This window comes from Osmerus mordax, chromosome 22 (genome assembly GCF_038355195.1).
Source record: "Osmerus mordax isolate fOsmMor3 chromosome 22, fOsmMor3.pri, whole genome shotgun sequence".
In the NCBI taxonomy this organism is placed as follows: domain Eukaryota; kingdom Metazoa; phylum Chordata; class Actinopteri; order Osmeriformes; family Osmeridae; genus Osmerus; species Osmerus mordax.
In genome coordinates, this window is record NC_090071.1 from 8,107,342 (window position 1) to 8,116,267 (window position 8,926).

Here is an 8,926-nt window from a genome sequence, read left to right on the forward strand (position 1 = left end):
ATCCTCCTCACATCTTTTAGAGATAGCACTCAGCTGAATGACAGGTGCAGCTGCATTCCTGGCCTGCTATCTCCGACTGAAATTCTTGTTTTTATGGCAGTAGTGGTTGACTCTTGCTCCCTGAGATAACTAGTAATGCATGTGTTTATCTTTGAATAATATAACATTGGTGTTGGCCTACATTCGGCATGCTGAATTCAACGTGATGAGCCATCCAAAATTAGTAGTGTCAATATTAGCTTGTGATCCCTCAAGAGTTTCAGTGTACACCTATTTATTCTAGGCCCGTGATGTAACCTCCCCCTCCACACACACACACGCGCACACACACGTGCACACACACACACACACACACGTGTATGAACCCCATTGTTTGTTGGCATGCCTGGGGGCAAGTTAACTGACCTTCTTCTGGGCTTTAGGGGGGACACAGTGGTTATGTTGATCTAAATCCCCCCCACTCCACCTCTCCTGGTTAATCTCCACCCATATTGTTGATGCTAATGTGTGGGTCTCAACGGGGGAGGAGGAAGGGGGGTGGGGTGCCTCTGGCTAGGTGGTAGTCAGGCTTGGGGGGTCCTCTTGACCAAAACAACACTGGTCAAACATATGTCCCCTCAGCTCAGACATGGGTGAGAGACATGGGCGAGGGGGGGGGGGGGGGGGGGGGGTCAACTTTCAGGGACGCTCCGGACACACGTTTCTCAATTTAGTCTCATTATCTGTCGGTCGTTCTAGCTTTTAGCTCAATGTGGCTGTGTCTGTTGAGTGTTTATGATGAATCTTTGGTTTGGCCCTTTGAGAAGAGTGAATACTCCGAGGGCAGCTGTACAGCAGAGGGTCAGTGGAGGCTCCATCTCCTGTGACGGTGTTGGTGGTGATGAGTGGCCCTGTCATGTGAACACACTCTTGCGATTTTCCAATTACACCTCCACCCACCTCCGCCCCTGCCACGCCCGCAAATGAGACTAATTAAGATTACGCCGCCGCCTCGAGCTCTCCACTGCACTCCATTTGTCTCTCAAGCTGCGTTCTTGGAAATGACAAAGTGTGGGTTTTTTTTCTCCTTCATCACTCATTCTCCTTCAGTGTTTTTTTCTTTTCCTCTTCATTGGCTCCTGTACCACTGTGTATATTCACCCACGATAACGACCCTCATACACTGGGTAGTGTAGTTCTTCAGAGTGTGAGAAGGAGAGGAGGGAGGAGGACGGAGCAGGGGGGGGGACGTAGTTCTCTGAATGAACACTCCCCCTCATCTCCCCCATTCCCCCCCACCCTCCTTTCTCCAATCCCTCCTGTCTGGCCTGGAATGGGCACGATCTGACTGCCCAGTGCCCCCCTACCGACTGTCCTACGCACACACACACACACACACACACATATATCCGCCAACTCACACCCGATCTCTATTGAGGAAGTTAACGGTTTGTTTTTCACCAAAAGGAATGCTTTGCAGCTTGCAAAACCACCTCTCTGCTGCCCCCACACACTACTCCACCCCCTTCACACACTGGGAGCGGCTAGCCAATGTGTTTGCTGATGGGTAACAAGGTCTCTCCCTCTGTTTGTGTCCCTCTCTCTCTCACTCTCTCACTAATTCAAGGATTCTGGAGGACTGGTGCCACCCTGTTGCTTTCAGAATGACCGTTGGGTGAAGCTCTGCTGGTGAGTTCTTTTGATTTCTCATTCCCCCCTTTCTGTCTTCTTCCAATGGGCAGTGGATCCATCTCTTCCATCTCATGTGCTGGTCTGTGTGTATTCTTTTGTCCGTTCTGGATTTTTTTTCTCTCACTTCTTTCCCACTGTCACATCATCTGTCTCTCTGCCGCTGTCTCTCTCCCTCTCTCTCGCTGTCAGCGTTGTTGCAGGGTTAGACAGCACTTTGGCCATCTCTCCTTCTAATGGACATGGTGGCACCCTCCCCCCTCCCCACCCCCCACCCGTGTTGTCGGGGCGGACGGAATGGACACACGCGTGTTCCACAGTAACCGTTTTGATTGAGCCCTTGTGGGGCCCCCCCAGGGGGGGATCTATTGTGTGGAGGATGCCCTCTTTGTTCTCCCTGTGTGTCTGTCTGGGGCATGTGTGCTGGAATTGGGAGAGAAGGGGGGGACAACCAGCATCAGATCGATGGCTCTTGTCTGTAGTCTGAAAAGACGGGCATCAGTTTCTTTCTTTCATTTCCGATAAATCTGTATTTTGCCAAAGGGGGAGCCACATGTTGAACTTGTGGCTCTGATGTGGAGAGTCTGTTGATAGAAGTGATCTATGTGCTTTTCATCAGAATCAGAATCAGAATGGGATTTATTCGCCATGAAAGTTTGCACAGACAAGGAATTTGCTTTGGCAGGAAGGTGCATACAATAAACATATACCTAAAATTGAAATATGTGGACTATCTATACTAAGGGTACATAAACTAGCAGTACTAAGTGGGATTAGAATAGAATTAAATATACAATAAAATAAAATATAAGTTGCCGTAAATTACAATATAAAAATACAAAAATACAAATATTACAAAAAATACAAATGTACAAGATACCATTATTGTAATGCAGTGCAAAAAGCAGTGTGTTTTAAAATGTTAAAACACACATAAAATGTTCTTTCAATTTTTGGGGGTAACTTATATATTTTTAAATAACATTTAATACACCTTTTTACAGGCAACAGTAATAACCAGAAATCGTTTCTAATGTGTCTTACGACAATCACCGATTTAAACCCCTTACCAATATGCAAATAATTGGAATACAAGTAATTATACTAATAACCTGTTAATTCATCACCAGTTCTTTCTTCATGAAAAGCTATAAGTACAGTAACACTAGTATGTTTTGTCTTAGATTCTAAAGTATCTACAAACTAATGACAACATACTATTCTCTACTGTCATTTAACATTCTTCTTTTTGAGAAGAATATCTCTTCTCTTCTGTCTTGCTTGCTCTTACTAATGAAGGGATGTGGAAGAGTTTAATGTGGACAGTCTCCCAGATAGGCACTGTGCGCAGCTGTGTGCCTGGTTAAGATTCTGCTATCTTCCTCCTCTAGCCAGGCCAAAGTAGCATCATTAGCTTTGGCAAATTACCCACACCTCTATTGTGGTCCAGCCATGGCACGTTAGTGTGTCTTTTAACTGTGGCTAAACTCAGTCTATTCACTTGTAAAAGAGAGGAACCATTGGCAGATAGTTGGCAGGTCAAACAGAGAAGCTATTCACACCATAGGAGGGAGCTGGAAACACAGCGTAGGAAATGGTGGAACATTCTCTCTGAATATTTTAATGGGAGACATTCTGTGTCCCCCTTTCAACAAGTGTCCCTTTTGCCTGACCTGACACATTTGTGTGAAACAATTTAGCTAAACTAACTGGTTGGGTTTCAAACTTTTGTATCTTAATGGGTCTTCTGTTATAATTGCAGCCGGTACAGAATACAGTGTAGACCTGCTGGACTGTTAGCTTGGCTGTTGCATTGAGAAGGAAGGCTGTTGTTTTGCAACCCACTTTGTTATGGGAGGAATTTGGGGGTTAGGGAGCAAAGGGGTCCTACCCTGTTTCTTTTAATGATGTTTGGATTGAGTCCAGATCTGCTGGATGGACAGTGTGCTTTCCTTTCTTGCTGTTTGTGATGTCAGATATTTTAAGGCAGTACTTCACAACAAGGGAAAGCTTCAACCCCCAATGGGTCTCTCCTTTTCACAATAGAGACTTATTACACTTGGTTGGACTTCTGTGGATCACATTAGCAGTGGTTGGGTTGTCAGAATTTCGGGGAAGTTCAGTTAACCCCAGATCGATCATCTCAGGCAGGCCTTTTTCAGTGTATTCAAGTTCAGCCACAATGGTTGTGCCATGGTCACAAAGAGGGGGAGCCATGACCGAATGGTGCTTCCCACCTACTTCCGCTTTCACACATGACCCGACGTCCACACAACGTGCCCCAGGGAAACTTCCAGAGAACACTTGCATTATGGTAATAAAGGATACAAGATATATATTATGTGAAGGATAATGGTGTGTGTAATAATGGCTTAAGAAATGTATGTGTTCTACTGAAGCCTATTTGGGAAGCTTTATGCTGGACTGCGTTAATGGAGATAAATGGAAGAAAACATTTGGACGTTTGGGGGCAGGTCAAAACTGGACTCCCAGGCATGTGTATGCATCACATGGATGTGATGGTTAACAGGCTCAGGCTAACTGGGTGCATGGGTGAGAAAACCAAACCGACCACTTTCTCAACAAACTCAAATAATACAGCTTTGTTTTAGGAGGCTATGTGGTGCCTCTCACTGTGGCACTGTTTTTTAGGGTAAAGCCCAGGCCAGTCTTTAAAATGTCTACCCGCACAAAACAGAATCCATTGACATTTAAGCTAAAGCAACGTCTAATCTTCTATTCAGGGATTAACATTTAGTAAATCTAACTGTTTATTCCTTTCAACAATAGATTAGTTGTATTCAAATGAAGTGCTTATCGGACGGTGCGAGTTGGGAACGTCGGCGATTGGACAGGATGAGGACCTTAAATCGCTCTGTGACACACACATGATTAACTTCAAGTATTGTCTTATGTTTATTGGCTCAGTGAAGCCATTACACGTTAGGGTGAACACTGAAGTGTACACAGACTCACACACTAATATGCACGCTTACACGTGCCCACCCGAGCGTACACACACTCATACGCACACGCGCGCGCGCGCACACACACACACGCTGCAGACGTGTTGAAGGGGGGGGGGGGGGGGGTCAGGTTGGAGTTCCACGGTCAATTGAAAACAAGTTCAGGACAGTTCATGTGTATATCATGTAAGGGCCGCCTCTCTAGGAAGTGTGGGAAAAACAGAGGGCGACCCCACCGCTCTGTAAGCAGCTCCCACAATCCCATGCAGGGCTCTCTTAATCATTCCACCCGGATTGGACCCGGGCTGTCAATCTCCTGTCCAATTGCAGAGCAGGAGTCTCCCCGTAGCGCGTCAGTGCGCGTTAGGAGAGCGCGGACGTCAACACCAACCGCCGCTTCAGAAAGTGAGAGGGAGCCTGACACCTGTTCCCTTTTTCTATAGAGCAGCCCTGCCTGCCCTCTCACAGCCAGAGCTGCTCGGGCACAAAGGCAGGGCAGCAGTGGAGGCTGTGCTGCTGCTTCATTAACCCGCGACGTCGGGCCAAGTGGGAGGGATTCGGAGGGGGGCTCCAACAATAGATTAGACCATGACATAGTAGCACTTACACACACACACACACACACACACACACACACACTGGATACATGCACACGCAGGCTACCCTACGCATAATGTACGTCCATCATCACTTGACTGTACAGTTCCTTCTCTGGGCTAATCGAAACGAATTGTCCTCCTGATAGGATGGTAAACATCTGATCGTGTTCACCGAGGGTGCCATCATATGTGTACCTTACCAAAGCAAGGGTTAGCCTCAATCAAGAAAATCGTTTTTTTGTGTTTGAGGTCAAGGTGAATACGGAAATAATACAGCACAATAAAAAAGGGCTTAATGTATGCCCGTTCCCCTGCTGATGAGTTGCAGCACATCTGAGAGGTTGGTTCCACAGGGAGAGGGCTTGGTGCCATGGCTGTGCTGACTGACGATGGTTCAGTTAGAACATAGCCCCCCATGGGTTGGTACAAGGGGGAAATGGCCTGAGTCGGGCCAAACGCAAGTCCATTCTGCACAGTTGCAGCCATTAGTCACTATTGACCCATTATCTCCACCCTTCTGCCCTTATGTAGCCTCCTGCCAGTCTGCTACTGGATAGAAAACAGATATTAACAAGCTTTCAAAACAAAACACATTTTCTTCGGTGAAAAATGTTCTTTTAACCAAAGAAACTGACCTAAGCCCATGCACAGGGACACAGGGACTATCCATATATTGGATAGGAAAGCAAACCCCAAGAACACACTTCTCTCTGAGTGAACAGAGGCCTGATGAAATAAAAAAAGGTTTGTTTGAAAGCCCTTTGGGCCAGGGTTATCTGTATGATTTTGACAGAGCAAAACAAAAAATCTAAAGATTTCCCCATCACTTACTGAATATATATTTGAGTTACAGTACTGTATGAAAAAATAAGAAATAGGATTTCATCACCTTAAGAGAACTTTGACTATGACAAGTCTAGTCAAGTGAGAACAGGTCCCACCCAAATAAGATAAAGAAACTGAGCTGGGTTTAGTGTTTACATTTCTCCTGGATATTTTGTCTGGCTGATCAGAACTGGTGCACTGCCAGAAGGAGCAAAAACATGTTTCTTTTCATTTAAGGTCACCTCAGGTACATTCCTTTTTCTTTTAGATTAAATTGCATTGAGTAAAGTCCATTACACACTCATTTGATCTCTCAAAGGGGTGTTTTTCTGTACTGAAAGTCTACTGTAAACATTGGACCGCCATTGTTCAAATTGTACTGAAAAATACCACACTTCCACAAGAATCGGTCTTGACTGAAATTGTTGAGATAGTGATTGAACTATTCTACGAGGTCCATTTCCTGGAATTACCACGATACGATGTTGGTCAGTGTTATTCTGTTCTTTTCAGGACCTTCCACTTTCACACAGAAACATATGACTGGTGGTCATTGTGTCCTGCTTTTTACTGTTCAACCAGAGGCATCTCCTGACACTGCATTTAAACTGTCTTCCTGCCAAATCAATGACAAAAATAGAGCAAAGTACAAAATGATGGTGAAGCACACTGCCATGGAAGGCTTTGTTTGTTCTTCCCTCGAGTAATGGGAGTTTCTCTAGAAAACCTGTCATCTCTTCTCTTCCTTCATATCCCTTCTTGTTCCCATAGTCCTGCCAGACTCAGGCCACCTCTGCTGGGTGTCCTCCTTTCCTCCTCTCCTCTCTCCCTCCCAAGGGGCTTTTCATCAGGGATCGGGCCCTTTGCATCATCCCCTCCACTCCCCACTTCATTTTTCACAGATGATCAGATTTGATACTCGCATAAAAGGATTTGGCACCAATAGAAAAGGCCCTTTCTGTGCTCTATAGTTCCGCATTCGGCACTTTGTTCTGGTCTTTTCTTGAGGCCCTCTCATACCCCGTCTCTGGCTGTGGCTCCTAGCTGTATGGGGTGTTGGTCATAAAGGGCCAACTCTAACGCCACCCCTGGTCTGGAAGTAGGCATTAGAGAGATTTGGTGGGTCAGGGCCATTGAGTGTGATTAGCCATGGTCAATACAGGCCTGACTTTAGGGGGTCTAGGCTGAGAGCAAACAGAATGAGGCAGCAGTGGGGGAACTGGGCCAGGCCAGAGGAGAATGGCACCGTTAATTAGAAAGCCCTATGCTGTGTGTGTGTGTGTGTGTGTGTGTGTGTTTGAGAGAGAGCTCCAGACACCCCCCCCCCCTCTCTTTTGAGGCCCACGTCTGTCTCAGAACCCCTCAGGCCATCAACCCTGCCCTTAACTCTCCCTGTCTGCAGTCAATCATTGTGTGTGTGTGTGTGTGTGTGTGTGTGTGTGTGTGTGTGTGTGTGTGTGTGTGTGTGTGTGTGTGTGTGTGTGGAGGGGGACACCTTCTTCCCCTCTCCCTCACAAACGCACACGAACACTAACCCGAACCTTCCGATATCAACAATCGGATCGTTGACTGTGCAGAGATTGACAGGCAGACCCCACTTAGGAACCTCATCCCCCTTCCCTAACTTCCCCCCCCCAGAAGGGGTAGAGGCAGGCAGCAGACACTCTCCAGACCACCCCTCCCCCACCCCGTCCACCACATCCACCACCCAGCAATAACAAATCAATCATGCACACAACACCGCTTACAGGCTTTACTCCAAAACACCACGGTTGGGCCTAATTGGCTTCGGCTTTCTAAATCCTGACCAGGCTAGCCGCTCAATTAAAGACAGCTTTGTTCATGGTTGGCCTACACGGCCACGGAACAACATGGACTGAAAGAGGCCAGGAGTGTTCTAGTCACCACAACCTTTAGCCAATCCCTTTCATGTCCAGTACATGTTACAGGACTGCTTATGCAAGTGATTTAGGCCTCTGCTTCATTATCGTACATTCACTTTAAAGAGTCTCATTCACAGACAGACAAATAAGCAGCTTGGTGTGTGTGTGTATGTGTGTGTAGAAAACATGGAACACAAACCTGTGTTATTCTCTGCTCTGCCTGACACTGACTTCGTCAGTGACAGTTGTCGCTTCCATGACGATCCGTCTGCTCCCCGAAATCTTTTGTGTGTGATTGTCTGACTTAATCTCTCTCAATCAAGCATCAACCCTCCACCTACACACACACACTTTCTGTCACATACACACAATCTCCCTGTCGCACACACACCCTCTTCCATACACACTTACACACTTTCTGTCACACTGCAACACACGCACACCTACCAACCAGCAGGTAGTCGGCTCAGCCCCTGAACACTAGCTAATCTCAGCCAGGGCTGGGGCACCTTCTGTGGTTCACTGCCAACATCAGTGATCAACTTTACTTTGGTAAAAAGTTGTCAGGCCTTTGTAACAAGGACGCATTGCAGAGGGAACACCATGTGTGTGTGTGTTTGTGAGAGAGACAGAGACACAAAGACAAAAAAAGTGTGTGAGAGAGGGAGAGAGTGCGTGTGTTGGTGTCTCAAAGAGAGAGAGGCAGAAAAAGAGAGTGTGTGTGTGTGGAAGAACGCCTGTGCCAGACTGTGTCTGCCAGGGCTGATGCCCGTGGTGGTCGCAGTGCATTGGGCACACAGCTGTTGGCAGAGTGGGCCTGTGCCAGCTCTGGTTGGCTCAGGGGATGCTGCCACGGCAACGGCAGCTGTTCAGGACTTCTTCACACTCACTCTCTTTTTCATTGTTTCTCTTTCTTTATTGTGTTCTCCACATGAAAAAGGGAGGAACGGTTTGACATCTGTGATTACTCTGAGGGAATGAGGGA